The sequence below is a fragment of the Zootoca vivipara genome, chromosome 4 (genome assembly GCF_965207765.1).
Source record: "Zootoca vivipara chromosome 4, rZooViv2.hap1.1, whole genome shotgun sequence".
NCBI lineage: Eukaryota > Metazoa > Chordata > Lepidosauria > Squamata > Lacertidae > Zootoca > Zootoca vivipara.
In genome coordinates, this window is record NC_142587.1 from 46,981,966 (window position 1) to 47,000,138 (window position 18,173).

The 18,173-nt window shown below is 40.8% G+C and overlaps 1 non-coding gene across 1 annotated transcript; it reads right to left on the reverse strand.

The window, feature by feature from the left end:
- Window positions 1–638: 638 nt before the first annotated feature.
- On the reverse strand, window positions 639–712 carry TRNAI-GAU (transfer RNA isoleucine (anticodon GAU)). The gene has a single exon. It is a non-coding gene; the product is annotated as a tRNA-Ile (tRNA).
- Window positions 713–18,173: the final 17,461 nt, after the last annotated feature.

An 18,173-nucleotide genomic window follows, 5' to 3' on the forward strand; every position in this document is an offset into this window, starting at 1 on the left:
TATGCATGCAGAAATCCATTTTTTTAAAAAGCACACGCACAACCCTGTTAAGAGGCAAAAGAGGAGCTGATCTAAGGGCTCCACTTGTCCTGCTGCTTTCCCCCGGGAAAATCCATTCTTTGTTGTTGTATCGGAGTAAATGTCAGCCAGGCTTTCTGTGGATTGACGTTGGATTGAATTGAGCACCAAAGAGCACGTTCTGCAGAAAGTGGCAGGGCAACCAGAAAAGTGTGAACAAGTCCTTAGAGTCCCTATTTTTTTTTAATGTCAGGTTATCCAAAGGGCCTTGTGGCTTTTGGGGTCAGGGATGGGGAACGACAAAAGGGGGGGGAGTGCTCTAGTGTGCTAGTCCTGCTTGTTGGTTTCCCATAGGCATCCGGTTGGCCACTGTGAGAACACGATGCTGCACTGGGTGGGCAATTGGTTCTGATCCAGGAGACTCTTCTTATGTTCTGTGGCCCTTCAAATGTTGTAAGACTTCAACTCCCATTAGCCCTGCTAGCATAGCCAGTGGTCAGGGATGATAGGAACTGTAGTTCAGCAACGTCTTGTAGAATCATAGCACCATAGAATTGTAGAGTTGGAAGGGACCCTGAGGATCATCTAGTCCAACCCCCTGTGATCCAGGGATATGCAGCTGTCCCGTACAGGGATTGAACCTGCAACCTTGGCATTATCAGCACCACGCTCTAACCAACTGAGCTATCCAGGCCACAGAACATTATAAGAGCCTGCTGAATCAGACCCATGGCTCATCTAATACAGCGTTCTGTTTTAAGTGAATTTTGAGCACACCCAGACAATCTGAAATTTCGTTCTGTCCCTAAACAAAGCAGCAAATTATTGAGAAACAGACCACTAACTACAGTAAATCATGATAGGAGTCAGTACATATGGCAAAATAAATTTTCTCAGGTTGTTGGAGGTTTGCGTGTGCATTATATAGGGTTTACTGAAAACCTCTCTGTGCGAAAGCTAATTTAAAATGGACAAAATAAGCATGGGAAAAGAAATATGCCTTGTGGTTATTTGTGAACTGAGTCAGCTCCGTAGCTTGGTGGTTGTTATTTCATCTAGACAGAAGCAACACATATTGCATAAGGATAAGAATAGATCTCTTGAGTTCAGTAAATGCGGTGAATCAAGTTTGTGGCTGTTGCCTGCCCTGTTTTATCATGCTTTCTTTTCTTGCCACAACCCTCACCTAAAGTAAAAATTCATAGCTTCCAGTATGTGTCTCTCTATGTATCTAAACAAAAACAGAAAGGTTTCGTGAATGATTATTTAATTAGCCAGCCATTGATGTTCTGTTCTTCTTTTTCATCAATTGATTTTAGACCCCATAGTAAAAAAGTGCCACCTTGAGTCCCACAAGGGAAAAGAGTGGGATATGAAATACTACCACCACTACTACTACTAATAATAATAATAATAATTTACATGATATACTTATTGCCTACAAGCTTATCTTTTTGGGGGACAGGACTAATGCTTCAGTTTCTAAACTGTAAATGCTTAATGTGTTAAAATGTAGGACTACTGTATATTCCTGCGTATAAGACTACTATTTAACCCAGGAAAATCTTCTCAAAAGTTGGGGGTCATCTTATACGCCGGGTCCTATTTCTTATACAGCGAGTATATCCCAAACTATATTTTAACTAGAAAAGCTGGGGGTCGTCTTATATGCCCAATCGTCTTATACACCGGAATAGGTACTAGAAATATTGAGATACGAAGATTCTTCAGATACGAAGTGTGCATGCACATGAAAGCTCATACCAAAATTGGTCTTTAAGGTGCTGCTGGAATGAATTTTTTATTTTGTTTTAAATACCCTTGTTTAACTGTATTTTATGAATAATTTTAAAGTATTATTTTGTTTTATTTGTAAACTGCTTTGCAATGTGTTTCAGTAAAAGTCACAAAGACCAGCAAGTATTATTGCCATAAGTTTTTATGGACTCCAACCCAATTCATCAACTTCACAAAGCAAAATCTTAGTTGGTAGGTATATAAGTGAGAAATGGATAAGGTGAAAGTGGATTGGCAAAAATTAATGTCAGGGATAATTAAGAGTTTGAACATATGTTAAATAGGCATACCTTTCACAGTAACAGATTGGTGATAATTTGCTGAGATGACTGTACCAACACTTGTAATGGCGCAGGGAATCATAAGAAAGTCATAGATATGTATGGTTAGCTAATTAAAACATGTAGTGTGATAAAAAAAAAAGCTTCCTTCGTCTCAATTTAACCCACATGTGAACTTCTTGATTAATAGCAATTGAGCAGTTTCACACTGTGTTCTTCCTTTGAAGTTCCTTGGTTCCTGAATGGTCACCTTACAGAGTGTTCTGGGATGTGGAAATGGATCCCCTCACTTTTTTCATGATATTGACATTTCTGATGTCAGATTTGTTTTCATTTAGTCTTCCGCATAGAGACGGACCTGTCATTTTTCAGTGTACTATATCATGGTTTTTTAAAAAATAATAATAAAAAAACCAAACTTCTAACAAGTAAATACTAAAAAGCAACAAACTAGCACACCAGGGAGAGAGGCTATAGTCACTTTGCTATAATGGTCTTTATTCCCAGGGAGGGTTTATTTATTTATTCCAATATGCCATCCCTCCACCTGCAATCTGAAGTGGTACAGTCTATTTTACCACCAAGGACTCTATGACCTTATTGCAACCTCACGGTGTGTGATATGAGAGAGAGAGAGAGAGAGAGAGAGAGAGAGAGAGAGAGAGAGAGAGAGAGAGAGAGAGAGAGAGAGAGAGCTTGGCATTTTAAACTCCTTGAAATTATACTGGTGTTTGTGTGTGTTCCTCATCAAAGTGAAGCTAGAAATGAAAGATAAGCAGGAGCTATAGAAAAACACACTTCAGCGTAAACAACAGATCTTAATTAGAAGTATGTGCATATGCTTGTAAACACTACAGATATGAAGCATGCCAAATACAGCAAAGAAAACACAAGCAATAAATAGCTTCCTTAACTGTATATCGCTATCATGAGATCCCTTCCATGTAAAATAAAGAATATCAATAAGAATTCCATTTGGCAAGCCTGAGAATAAATACAGTCAGCTGCAAAAGGCCTGTTTTGTTAAAGTGTACCTCATCCCATCCATACAAGCCAACTCCTAGGGGCTGAGCCCCGTCACAAAGTTAATGGGCATTGCCATTCAAATGGTGTGCCTATGCCACAGCTTGTGATCAATTATGCAGGGCGGAGCTTACCTGCCCACCCCCCTGCTGTCAGTTTTAATCAAATTGGCATTCCTGGTCCCAGCAATTTGCTTAAATGATGATTCTTTGTGTATTGTCTCTGCAAAGTTACCTAGGATTTCCTAGGCCAAGGAAATGTTGGCTCGTATGGTTATTGTGCTTTTGAATAAACTCCCACATTTCAAGCTGAAAAAAATAATAATAAAGTTAAGAGGAGAGAGCTCCTGACAGACATGTGAAACTCCACAGTAGTCCTAATAAGACAAGCCATTCATGTGTTTTAAATAGGAAGGACATTGGAAGCTGCCCTACGCTGAGTCAAACCAAGCTAAGTATTATCTACACAGGCTGGCAATGGCTCTCTGGGGTTTCGGGAAGGGGTCTCTCCCAGGAGATGCTGGGGATGAAAGCTGAGACCTTCTGCATACAAAGCAGATGCTGTGCTTCTGTATGTGGCCCTTCTCTGGTTATTTGGTTGGGCTTTGGATGCACAAGCCTATTGCCACCCTCCATCTGCATGTTCATGAAATGCACACAGAGAAGTTTCAAAATATGGTTGTGGTTAGGGCTTTTTTTCAGCTGGAACTCAGTTTTGGCACCTCTTAGGTGGGTGCCATTGCCATTATAGGAGAACAAGGGAGGCATTCATGGTGAGTTCTGGCACCTCTTTTTCTAGAAACATGGCACTGGTTATGGTTTCCTAGAAATATGAACCTGCCCGCTATCACAAAGTTCCACAAGAGTTGTGCCCTATCTCATATTTGTCTAGGGCTGTTGGTAAATAGCCCCTGGCTGCAATGAAGGCAGGAATGGTAGTGGCATTGCTACTTCTCCCCTATTTGAACATCATACTTATGTGGGGCACACCCATATTCTTAAAATAATTCTCAGTTTGGGGCATACAGTGGTGCCTTGGTTCTCAAAGGTAATCAAACATTTCAACTTCCGAAATGTTCAAAAACCAAGGCACGGCTTCAGATTGGAAAACAGCCTCATTGGACATTCGGCTTCTGAAAAACGTTCAAAAACCGGAACATTTACTTCCAGGTTTTCAGTGTTCGGGAGCCGATTTGTTCGTCAACTAAGCTGTTCGAGAACCAAGGTTCCACTGTATCAGTATGAAAGCCAGGCTTAACTACAAAATGCATTTGGCGTTATTTATTTACTGATCATATTACTTGATGTACTTTAAGGGCACTTTCCTGGACACATGCCTGTCTACCTCTAAAAATGTATACCATTTTAAGTTTGCATACCATCCTTCATCCGAATGCTAACACAAAGTGTGGGCTTTGAACATTTAGGAAAAAACCCCAGCGGAACTGTTTTCAAACATGATATTCATCAAAGGGTTAGAATCTCAGCTTAAGGCCAAGACAATGTGTGGAGGGCCTATCTATATTATCAAAAATGACCATGTTCTGCAGCAGGATTATTTGATTTGAAAATGATAGCAACTGACAGCACTTCTCTGGAATGAGACTCAAATGATTTGGGGGTACTTTCAAAATGGCAGCACATCCACTACACTTTTCAAAGCCCAGCCCTAAGTGCTGTCAAGCTGTCTGTGTGAGCTCAGTAAATAAAGGGTCTTGTAAATTAGTTATATTACATCTTTCATCTGAGTAATCCCCAAAATTAAACCCCTCGCATGCAAACATTTACATATGTGATTAATGTTGCACAGTGGTAATCCCTAGGCTCAGGAACATTTTTTTATGTCAGCAAAATTAATCACAACTGACATTTTTGCAGAGAGGAGGACCAAAGCTATCCTGCCCTATCTAAAGCTCCCAATGACAAAAGCAAAGGAGGCACATAGCCAGGTGGCTGCGGGGAGGGGACAGAGGAATCAATTCAGCAGTTGGGACAGAGGAGATCAATGAAGCAGTGTAGGCAGAAGCAATCAATTCACTTTTTTCATTTCTGATGAGGGATGAGCAAAGTGATCCAAATAAGATAAATAAAACATTGGCTTGGGCTCGAATCAAATCCATACTGAAATACTTTATTTGGACAGTGGGCAACGTCAATTAATGGTTTCATGTTGCATTACTCCCCCCCCCCCCGCAAGAAAACATTTAGTACTACTGGACGCACACATCAAAAGCCACCACAGATCCATGAGCTGGACACAAGCCAGGATCTAAGGATACTTTCCACAGAAATGTGATAGACTCTTTTTGCCTGTATAGCTTTGGTAGTGTTTTTCTTTTAATCAGGCATATCTCTGAGTGATAATCCAAACTAAATCTCATTCCATTCAAATTCTCTACTCACCACCCTCAAATAATATTCCCCAAACTCTTTATTTATTTCTATTGTCATTACAGTGGTACCTCTGGTTAGGAATGCTTCAGATTACAAGCTCTGCTAACCGGAAGTAGCTACTCCTGGTTGTAAACTTTGCCCCAGGATGCAAATGAAAATTGCGCGCCCAAGGTGTGTGCACAGCAGGAGGCCCCATTGACGAAAGCATGCCTCAGGATAAGAACAGTTTCAGCTTAAGAACGGACCTCCGGAACGAATTAAGTTCGTAACCAGAGGTACCACTGTACTGAGAAACAGGAAAGTGGAACTGTTTTCTTATGTTTTGAAAGCTGCATGCATGCAGACAACCACATACAAGTTTGCAAAGAGAGAGAGCTATTTAGTTGCAACTCTAAAAAGAGAGTTGGCTTGCAAGGTGCTAAAGATGTAATTACTTTAACAAATTAAAGTAATCCTGCCTTTCCACAGGAAAAGCAATGTTCAAGATGATTTACATCAAAAGAACAATATATCATGAAAACAAATTACACAGCACATAAGGATCATCTAAAACCAGCTGCTTTGAAGCCCGCACTTGTTTATATAAAGATAAACCAATCAAATGTCTTAAGTAGGCAGCTGAAGCCAGGCATTCCTGAGGAAGCCAGTTCTACAATTTGGGTGCAACCACTCTCTCTCACATCACAACCAAATTCCACAGAAGGACCCTCCTCATTCTTCATCTTCTTCCAAATACTGGAAATACTGCTTGTATGGGTCGTAATTGTGCAACTAGTTCCATGTATCCACCAAGAGCTTGGTTCAGATATAATGCAAAACGATGGTTTGATTTAATGTCTGAACCAACCATATCCCAAAACCGAGGTTGTGGGGTGCGTGGCTGTGTCCTTGAACTGTGATAATGCAAGTTACAGGTAGGTAGCCATGTTGGTCTGACGCAGTCAAAGCAAAATAAAAAAATCCTTCCAGTAGCACCTTAGAGACCAACTAAGTTTGTCATAGGTATGAGCTTTTTTTATTTTATTTTGTTGTGATAATGCATTTTTGCTTGCCAGATGTAGGATGGAGAGATTGTGTGTGTAGAAACCTCTGACATTTGCAGGCTGGCACTAACCTACTGTAGAAAGGGACATCATATCCATTGCTCTGGTCAGTTTTGCCCCTCACCCTAGCCACTACTGGCACATGTACCTGAAAGGTCTTCTATGAGGAATTGCCCCCCTTATGCTGAAAAAGGTTCCCCACGCCTGCCGTACACACAAACACACACATGCATCCATCCTACCAATGTTACATATGCCTTCAGGAATTTAAATTGTATTTCAGGCTGCAAGTATGAGTCCTCGTCCAGTTTCCCCATTTCTTTTCCTTCACAGTTTTCCAGCTAGTCTAAGAATAGATCTGGTCAGATCATCTGCAACAGCACTCTTGTCAAAAGCTACTGAAACCTCCAGGAGATCTTTTCATGATGGTTCTTAGTCTCAGTACAATACGCCTCGGAGTCATTCCATGTCAACTGTGGCTCTGACTTACTAGAGGATTTGAGCTGTGGTGCAGAGAGCCATTCAGGTCCTGACAGGCTCGGGGACCAAAGGCACCCCTTCCAGAAAGAAATAGTATTGTTAAGAGGGTTTCACGTGTGGTTGGAGAGGAAGGAGGAAAAATAGCACTGCTTTGTTTACACGGAGTGCTAGTTTCTCCCCTGACGTACTCCTTGAACAAGAATAAAAGGGAAAGAATGTGAGTCTGGTAGAGGAAGGTCCCCCCCCAAATACCTGGAGCAGAATCAAACAGAAGTAGCAACACCCCCACCCCCACCACATTTTTTCTCTCATCCTGATCAGTGCTATTTTTGCAGCCTGGCTCCATCCATAGAGCTGCCTTTGATACTAGCATCCCTAGGGAACAGCTGCGCTCCACTGAACTGTGAGGAGAGCTCCTGATTTAGCTGTACAATTCTCAGTGAATCAACTTGCTAGCAGCGTTCTAGGGAATTTGCCTCGTATACCTTAAAATCCCACTTTATTTAAAACAACCCCTAGGGTTGCCTTAATTTAAAAATGCAGAAGGTCATTAATTTCTTTTTTCTTTCTTTCTTTCGGTTCTGTGCATATTGCATACAATCCACAGGCCCATTCTGCACCTCTAATTGCACCCCAAACACACACACATACCTGTACACAGAGCATGCAAGAACTTAGACATACTATTGTATGGCCCCAAATCTGTGTAGCTGACATTGCTGGGATTTGCTGTAACACTATATTGAAATCCTGAACAAATTGTGGAAAAACAAAACACCCCAGGCTTTCAGTTCCTGTGTGGAAGTTATTTCAATGTCTCCAATATTTGTGTGTGCGCACGTGATGTCATATTTTTTTAATTCTTTCCTTCAGCAGTTATCTGAGCTTATTTTTAAGTGTCTGTGTGTCTGTGCATACCTGTATGAATACACCAGAAAGGTTGTAGCTCAGTACCAGAGTACAGTGGTACCTTGGTTTACAAACTTAATCAGTTCTGAAAGTCCATTCTTAAAGCAAAACTGTTCTTAAACCGAGGTGCGCTTTCCCTAATGAGGCCTTCCGTCACCGGTGCCCTTCCATCGTTCAGATTCCGTTCTTAGACCAAGGTAAAGTTCTCAAACCAAGACACTATTTCCAGTTTTGCGGAGTTTGTAAACCAAATTGTTCTTAAAGCGGACTGTTCTTAAACCGAGGTACCACTGTACATTCTTTGTATGCAAAAATGTCCCAGGTTAAATCTCCTATATTTCTAGGAAGGGCTAGGAAAAACACCTACTGCACTGACCTATGGGTCAGTGCAGAGTAAACAACACTGAGCTAGGTGGACCAATGGTTTGGTTTGACTCAGTATAAAGCATCTTCTGTTTTTAGCTGGAGTTTCTCATACCTGATACGCAGAGGCACTTTCAATTCAATTCTCAAACCTTTATTGGCATATATACGAGCATAGCTGCCAAGTTTTCCCTTTTCTCGCGAGGAAGCCTATTCAGCATAAGGGAAAATCCCTTAAAATAAGGGATAACTTGGCAGCTATGATATACAAGATTCAATTAAGGTTCAGTACAATAAAACCACTCAGCAAAATCTGCATCTAACACTTAAATTAATGTGGTATAACACTCACGAATCCTCACTGCGTGTTGCAGAAACTTCTAAAGTTGTGTACCTAGGAACTGTAGGATCTCACACAAAGGCCTTGCAATGGAAAAGGAAGATAAGTAGGTGAGCAACCTACCATTTCACTCACATTCACCAGATGCAAAGGCTGTCTCTGTGAAGGTTTCTGACTGTTGTGGCTTCACAATATACTGATTACTTGCCATTAAGGAAATGGCACAAAATCTCCCTTTTTTCACTGACACTTTGCAAAGGCAGGGGCTCTGCTGTTGTTCTTTTAAAAATATGTGTTTTAAATGGATAAGTTTTATTTACTTATTAGTTCTATTATTCATTTGAAATATATTGAGCATTTCAGTTCTTCTTCTTCTTTAACAGGAGGCCATTCATAAATGTTCAAAGGAGACTGAGGTGCCTGTCCGGACAAGGGGCAAAAAATTGAGCCAATTTACAATTCAGTGACTCCAAAGTAGTTCTATCTGAGTCAGTCTAATTACTTCATTGAAATTAAACATTTGCATTGCTGTGACTGCAATTCTGCCCCACTACACTTTTACATCAAGCATTGGCATTAATATCAGACTGCAGTCCCAGAACTGTCAGAGAAGGATTTCAAAAATCTATTTATTGACTTAGAAGAAAGGTTACTCTCTTGGAAAGATCTAGTTTCACTGTTCATCCATTTTACCTTCTTTGGACTGCTGCAAAACTGAAGTCTTCTTTTAAAAGTGCGAATTCACCATATATATACTGTATTTCACATTGGGAACTGTTTCATAGTGATAATCAGCTAAATTCTCCTTTTAATACTCAGAATGGAATAGCCTAAAATGCCACTGAACAATAGGAAGATATGCAGGCAATTACTAATGAATGCTTGAGTGAAGCACATCAAAAAGGGTTTAAAATTCCAATAATGGAGATTTACTGGCTTACGGTAATACAGATTTGTGTAAGCACCATGAGAGGATGACCAAAATCTACAGCATTCTATGGGAAGCAAAGAGGCAATGGTTTTCTACTGAAAGATTAATGGGGTGACAGTGATAGATCTATTACTATGAGCCATGTGGACAATAACTGCTTACCTGGGGATCAATGCAGTTGTGGCTCAGCCCTGGGGCCACTTCCTTCCTGCATGGCTTCTGGGGGATGCTGGGACCTTTTCTGGAGGCCACACAGTTTTTGCACAAAAAGCCTATTCCAAAAGGCCAATCAGGAGACAGGGGGGCAGGGTCACAGACTGGCATCAACCAGGTTCACCAGTCCTTAATAAAGTCAGCCTGGACCTGGGACCTCTTGCATAGCCTGCAGCTCTTAGGGAACTGATTGCAAAGCTTCTGCTGCAAAAGTAGATGGCCTTGAGGCAGATACAATCCCTCCTGGGCCAACTTAACTTTGCCTGCCGCAGAGGCACTCACGCCACACCCACAACTGCATATTACCAAAGCGATGAAGGAGGACTTGGGGGTGTGGAAGTCCTTCCTGAAGGCATACAATGGATTTATTTTGTGCAGGACAGGCTGGTCATGCACCAAGACATTCAGGTACACTTGGACTCACCAGGAAGCTGTGGTTTGAGGGTTTACTTTAAGGGGAAGTGGTGTGCCAGACCATGGCCAAGACCATAGCTGCCAAGTTATCCCTTTTTTTAAGGGATTTTCCCTTATGCTGAATAGGCTTCCTCACGAGAAAAGGGAAAACTTGGCAGCTATGGCCAAGACCCTGGAAGGAGGAGGGGATTATCCATGATTTAACATCCCTGGAATTTTTCCCCATTCTGGTGGTAGTATATATCTGTGCAGGAGAATTTCATAATTCCAGGTTCCAATTTGGGTCAGATTACCAGGTGGTGGTCAAGGGGCTGGCTAAGCAATTCTCCCAGTCTGAGTGGGTGCTGACTGGCTACTGAGGATATTTGTTTTGCACTGCCTCCCTCTTAACAGTTCCTTCTCAGCCATTTGATACCAGATACATACCCAGTGCCTTTGCTCAGACCTACCTACATCTGTAATCAATAACGTTGTGGCCTATTTCAACCCAACACTGATGTTTTCTAATTGCCCCTCCCCCTCCCGGGCTGCATGCTTCATGCACCTGGGCATGCAATCCCTTTTCCTTCATAAGCAACAGCTTGAGTCTTGCCAATGTTGTTCACAAGGAATGCTCTAGAATTGGGTAGAAAAGCAATTCCACAAACAATTGAAAGAAAGTGATGAGAAAAAAGGGCTGGGTGGAGCCTTGAACTCCAGCTGTTCTGACATTATATGTATAATGGTTTTTGTATGGATTGGTGAGTACAGAGGAAGGACAAAGAAGATATGACAGCAGATGTCCCCGGCTATTCTGTGCTTCTCAACTGTTCATATATTTCCAATTTCTAGAAGTATAAATAGTCAAGGTGAGTATAAGTATTTATATTCAAGGTAAACATAGTACTTCCCTCTTATTTGTTGGAAGATGACTGGGGCTGGCAATCATGACTATAGCTAATGATACCTTTGTATTTTATGTTGTAAGGGCATCCCATTTTCACAGAACTCAACACCTGTTGTTGCAATATCAAAACACAACTCGGACAAAGGGAAATGAAGGGACTTTTGCACACTAGGGACAAACAGATGCAAAATTTTAAAGTGTTCACAAGAGACTTCATTGAGCATTCTCACTTTCTGAAGGAGCAGAAAGTACAAGCACACTGCTCAACTGCACTTCCTATTTTCCCTCCTCCTCCTCATGTTCAAAATGGCTCTCGAAATATATTTGAGGGAATCTGTCAGGTTGCAATCCTCTACACACTTCCCTGGGAGACAATCTAATTGAACTGTACAGGGCTTTCTTCTGAGAAGGCATGTACAGGATTGTACTATTAGTCTTACAAATCCCATTGGATTCCAGTCCTACTTGACATCTAGAAAAAGAACAAGGGTATCTTTCATGCCAGTCTTTTGGTCCCAATTCTCTGCTCTGTGCTTGGATGAGAAGGGAGGTCTGTTTACAGTTCTTACCTCCTGCTTCATAGAGCCCCCAATCCAAGAGCAACTCTCCTTGCCCACATTTTTTAAAAAAAGTCGAATAGGATATAATGAGGAAGAAACAGCTGCAGTTTAAGAGAGGAAATGCAAATAGCCACACAAAGCACCATCTGTTTGTCCATACTTCCATTCATCAGAGCAGAGTCTTGAAATGTTTTAGAAGAAATATGCATTTCATGTTGGTGGGGGACACATCTCTGTCCGTGCCTTATGGCAGGGATTAAATTCTTTGTGTTGTACATGAACCTATTGTGAAGCATTCTGCACACCCTCTGGCTCTTTATACATCAGAAACTTAAAATGTTTCTAATCTTAAAAAATACACCTTAGTATTACAATGCCCTCAGTCTTGAAGACAAATTGAATTTATAGGTAAAAACAGATTTGCATGCCTGTGCAATGTAGTCATTGAATATGCAAACAAATAAAAGCAATGCCACGATTTTGCATATTCCTTCACAAAGTTTAATTTAAATGCAATAAATCAGCTTTTGGGGTGATGTCTTGCATGTGCAGCACTCAGTCAATTCTTGTTCTTCTTTTGCAAATTTTGAAAAAGGAAGGGTGCATTCAGATGTGGGGATTCTTGTGTTTGTTTTCCTGTTGTAATGCTAGTGCTTCTGTTCCAATTTCTAATGTTCCTTTTATGCTGCATTACCTGTTGTGTTATGGAAATGTGGCTTTTTGATCAATATACCACCATGTCATGGTAAATTTCATTCACCCCAGTGGGTGGTGTGTGACACAGCAGTAGATGCCATTGGACATGTCACCACCCTTTATGTATATGTGTGCTTCTGTTCCCTTGTGATTCACCCATGAAAATGGTGCAAAATAATTAATGTCAGGATTCTGCCCCAATTTTCAATTTTCAAGGTTAACAGCCTTATAAAGGGATTTTTTTATTTCTGGAAACAACACAGAAATAAGCACTAAACACCCACTAGATTCCTAGATTAATGTCATGTGAAAGAGCATGTAAAATGAAAATTATCAAGTACAAAAAAGTCAGGGAAATGAAATAAAGCACAATGCAGGTTAAAACTCATCTCATAACCAGGATTCCTTGCAAACAGAGTCCATCTTCTCCCATATAAGTTAATGAGCTCATTAATATCTTTTGGGAGTTCTCTCTTTCACACATGCACCAACACCAGAATTCTGTTTGGGACTCAGAAAACAGCCTTCTCTGGAGCTGTGTCAAAGCTTTGGCACTTCCTTGGTAAGCCCATCTCACTCGCTCTTTGATGACCTTGAGCCTCCACCCAACACCATTTAGTGAGAAAAATGTGCATAATTGCAAGCTATCAGAATTATTTTCATATTGATCTGTGTACCTGTATGTTATGTACAGAGTATTCCTAAATTACCCTAGTCTGATCAGTCATCGCTTTACCATTGTACCATTGTACCTAAGGGGTGTGGGAAACAAATTGTCAAGCTAAAAATAGCAGCAGCAGCAGCACCCCAGAACACAAAGAACAGCAATCACAATCAATACATTAAGAAGCAGAAGAATCCAAAGCTTGTTTAAAAAGCAACAGGCATGAGAGCTGATTGTAAAGGAGGGGCAGATTCACAGAAGAGGAGATAGTCCTTGAAGTAGCTTGGTTGCCAAGCTAGTTAGGGCTTTGTAGGTAATAGCCAGCACCTTGAATTGTACTTTTAAAAAACCAGATTTAGTACAATTGATTCATTAAGGTGATTACATGATCCTGTCATGCAGCGGCAAATTAATCACACAGAGTCTTCTTCATAAACAGAATAAAAGTTTACTCGTTACCCCATGGACCAGAGCATGCCAGGCACTCCTGTCTTGCACTGCCTCCCGCAGCTTGGTCAAACTCATGTTAGTAGCTTCGAGAACACTGTCCAACCATCTCGTCCTCCTTCGTCCCCTTCTCCTAGTGCCCTCAATCTTTCCCAACATCAGGGTCTTTTCCAGGGAGTCTTCTCTTCTCATGAGGTGGCCAAAGTATTGGAGCCTAAGCTTCAGGATCTGTCTTTCCAGTGAGCACTCAGGGCAGATTTCCTTAAGAATGCATCAGTTTGATCTTTTTGCAGTCCATGGGTCTCTCAAGAGTATCCCCCAGCACCTGGAGCAGGAACTGGCAAGCCACTCCAGTATTCCTGCAAAGGAAACTCCATGGACAGAAACAACAGGCATACAGGTATTAGTGAATGGTAAAACCCATGGAGAATGTGGAGACTCCCCTCCCAAAAAAGATCTATCTATCTAACTTGGGTGAATAGGCAACCAAATGGCAAATGAAGTTGAATGTAAGCAGGTGTAAAGTGCTGAACATCAAAGCAAAAACAATCAAGCAAAACCTCAATATCACAAATAAATGGGGTCAGAATATGTGGCAACTCTTGGAAGCATGGTAGATAGTAAATTCCATGATCTGGATGATTAGAAAAAGGATTGAAAATAAAACTGTTATAACATAATGCCCATATGCAAATCCAATGTGCAGCCACATTTGAAAGACTTCATGCTGATAGACTTGAGATTTCTTACCTTTCAGATCTTGTCTAGTAATGAGATCAACATTTCCCTTTTCTTAAAAAGCCACTTCAATCACTGCATACAGTGCAGAAGAAGTGGGTAGTCTATTCTTCTGAGAATTAAAACTTGGGGCAATAACTTTGGATCCAATGAAGTTCAGCTTTGATCTTCTTTGTATATATTTATATATTTAGAAGATATATTTGCATGCCCTAAAAATGAAAAAAGGTCTATTGAAAGTGAAACCCAAATTGTATATGATACTGCAAGAGTGGGATAAATAGCTTGTGAAACAGTTCTTGGATTGTAAACATGTGGTTTAAAAAGTGCGGTTCTGGTTGTCATGTCCTTTGGGTTTACAGGGGAAGTGGAAGCAATAAACAAAGTATCTTCTATGTAAGTCACGTCAGGGCGAACAAGGTCCAGGCAGAGTCAGATCAGGCAAATTCCAAATAAGTCAAAGCAAAGTCACAGCAGGTCCTGTTAAGCACATCAGGACCCTGGTCAGTTCCCAGGGGACTCTGCTGACTGGGGCTTAATCCAATTCCATAGGCACTAGCTTCTTTTCTGCAGGTAGGACAGAAAAGTTATTGGTCATCATATTCTTAGTCTGAGGAAGGTGGGAGAGCTATGTTCTCAGACTGGGAGGGCCCAGTGGGAGCTGTTGATGGTCCCTTTTCCTGAGCAGAGCAGCTTGTATTTCCTAATCACCTAGATATTTTCCTCAGGATAGCATGAGGAGTCCCAATATACATCAGGAAGCTTAGTCTGGTCAGAATTGAGTATACACTTCCAGAGATAACACTAAATACATTACTTCTGCAAGATGAGCCACCATAGCTACTAGAGGGCTGCGAAAATTTGTGCCCTGGGCTTTTTAGACTTGTCTACCCATGTACTCTCTGAAACCAAACGGGTGCATTGTTTGCCAGATGTGAAATTTTCTTCAGTTCTCCTGTCCCACTATTTCCACAAAGGCTAAATGGAGAACAAAAGATATGGGGTCCACATATCTGGGTGGAAGGGTGTCAGTTGTATCTTTCACATGGAACAGAAAATGGAATCTTGTTTTGGCGGGAGTTGAATGTTGGGGGTAAAGTGTAGATCAGGCCTGCACAACTTGTGACTCACGGTGCTGAATGCAGCCCAACAACCACATACAGAGGCCCATCAGGGGACTGATGAAGCTCCTTGTTTGGCAGTCTGCTTGAAATTTTTGAAATCAGGTCCCTCATCTGGCCCCTGGTTGGCCACAATACATGTCTGCTGCTGGGTTGTGTTTAGGCCGGTGGGCTGCATATTGTGCAGGCTGATGGAAATTGCTTTCTGCCCATTTTACCAGGAGATAGCTTCATTTACAAACAGTTAAGTGGAATTGACTCAGTGAATAAAAAAGGGGGATTGTTCACATCAATAATGACTGTAGGAAATGCATGGCTTTGGTGTGTGTATAGGAAGGAATCTACACCCTTTTTATGTTTTCCAAGCCTTTATCTCAGCCCATCAAGCAACCAGTCCTATAAGCTTTCTCCTATAAGCCTTAGCTGTCTAATTTAAAAGAGGCCAGGTTTGCTTCCAACCAAAAGCCAACACCAAGCCCACTGCTTCTGATATATATATATATATATATATATATATATATATATATATATATATATATATATATATACACACATACACACACACACACACACAGTGGTACCTCTACTTATGAATTTAATGCGTTCTGAATGCACATTTGTAAGTCGAAAAAAATTGTAAGTCGAATCCCATAGGAATGCATTGGGAGAAAAAATTCATAAGTAGAAGCAACCCTATCTAAAAATTCGTAAGTAGAAAAAATCCTATCTAAACTGCATTCAAGATGGCGGACGGAGCTCCATTCGTAAGTCGAAACATTTGTAAGTAGAGTTATTCGTAAGTAGAGGTACCACTGTAACCCTATTAGCTTATTTGAGGAGTGGAATGAAAGGTGCCTGCTGACCTTTCCACTTTAACAGAGGAACCTTACACACAGAAAGAACAGAAAGAATGGTTTGGGTCACCATTGTGAGGTAGGATGGTAGAAGGAGGTCACAGAGAGACTTTGCGCCTTGCTTGGAAATCCTCAAAATGCTGTGTCTGGCATAAGCCCTGGGATCTGTCACTTCTAAGCTTCATCCTTCCACTCTATTTTAACTACAAGCCAATCATTAGTAACTATGCAGGCATCTGTGTGCTGAATCTGGCAGGGACAGAGATGCAGATGAGGACTTTAGTAGTATCAGCAAGTTTTCTCCCTGACATAAATTGACACTGTCTGGAGTCTGGTGGGGGCAGGGAGTGAGGCATTTTCATTGTGCATGCAGAAATCTATGAATGGCGCCTTCCCCACTCCCTCCCACAAACCCTGTTCCATGCACTCACCTCCATTTTTAATTAAAAGAATAACAGAGAGAGCTACAGATATATAAAATAATAATTTACTGATTATCATGGGTTTTTTTTAAATAATAATAATAAAAAGACTGGAATCCTTACTGTGATGTTGAATCCTCTCATTAATATCATGTCACTTTTGTTGTTGCCATGGTTACAGGAGCACCAGTTGTTAAATATGAAACCATCAGATATAGAGGTGGGGAAAACCTAGGAAGAAAGCTGAGGCAGAAAAATGTAGAGCAGAGGAAATTTGGCGTCATCAGGTAAAGGGATGGAATGGGGAGGGTGGGAGATGGGGCAATACAACAAAATAATTCAGGAATATTATGTTATTAAAGCCACACGATTTCAACACATTGGACATTAACAATAAAAAGTGAAAATTGACACAATGGCTAGATAAAAGACAAGATCCTAGCTGATACAAAAGACTGGGGCATTGGCTATGCGCACACATATTTTATTTAATAAAAAGAGTACTTGCTTTTTCTACGTACTTCTCACACAATCTAGATCTATTATACACTTTTTGACCCGGAAAAACACTTCTTGAGAAACTGGTTTCATTCCCCTAAATAGAGGCTTATTGCAGATTGACACTGCATTACTGCACAGTGTGTCCATTTGAAAACAGGTCCTAGGTGGGTAGCCACACCTGCCCAATGATGTTGTGGTTCAGTGTGTACCAAGATTCTTAGTTTACACAATGGACATTTATGAGAAAAGAGGAGCTAACGATGTTTTTTTGGGGGGGAGGGGGTTCTGCAGTTAAATGTCCAGAAACATGGTTCAGACAGCTTTTTTTTCTTTCTATTTATAATTTTCAAAATTCCTGACAAATCAACAAACACAAGCAATAAAAACTTAAAATAAAGAAAAGAATGTATAACTCATTAAAGTCAGCTTAAAATTCCTCCAATGCTTTGACATTTTACGATACAGTTCTACAAAATATATTATTACATTGAGGCAAAGTCTTCCATATGAAAAACATAGAATCATAGAATCATAGAGTTGGAAGAGACCACAAGGGCCATCCAGTCCACCCCCCTGCCAAGCAGGAAACACCATCAAAGCATTCTTGACATAAGGCTGTCAAGACCTCCAAAGAAGGAGACTCCACCACACTTCTTGGTAGCAAATTCCAGAAGGGGAAGAATCTGTAACTTCTTAGGCTATAACTCTATCATGTGTTTTTACAAATTCATATTTAGATGGAAGCTGTAGAAGGGTGCCAAGCTAAGGATAGGTTCAGATTTTATAGGATGAAATTACTGAATTTGCTTTGTTCTGGGAAAACTGTATCTAATGGGTGCTTTTCTTCCATAGCAGGAATACTGCAGAAGAACCCCTGGTAATGTTTTTATTCCACAGCCTTACATCTTTCATTGATGCAGCAACCAATGCCAAGAAAATTAATTCTTTATCTAAGGCATACAACCCCATTTTAAGCCACTGTATTTAAAAAAAGAAGCAGGAGATATCTAGGGATCTCTGCACCTGCAATGCTTCCAGTACATGCTACCAGTATCTCCCAGAAATACTACATTAATTGA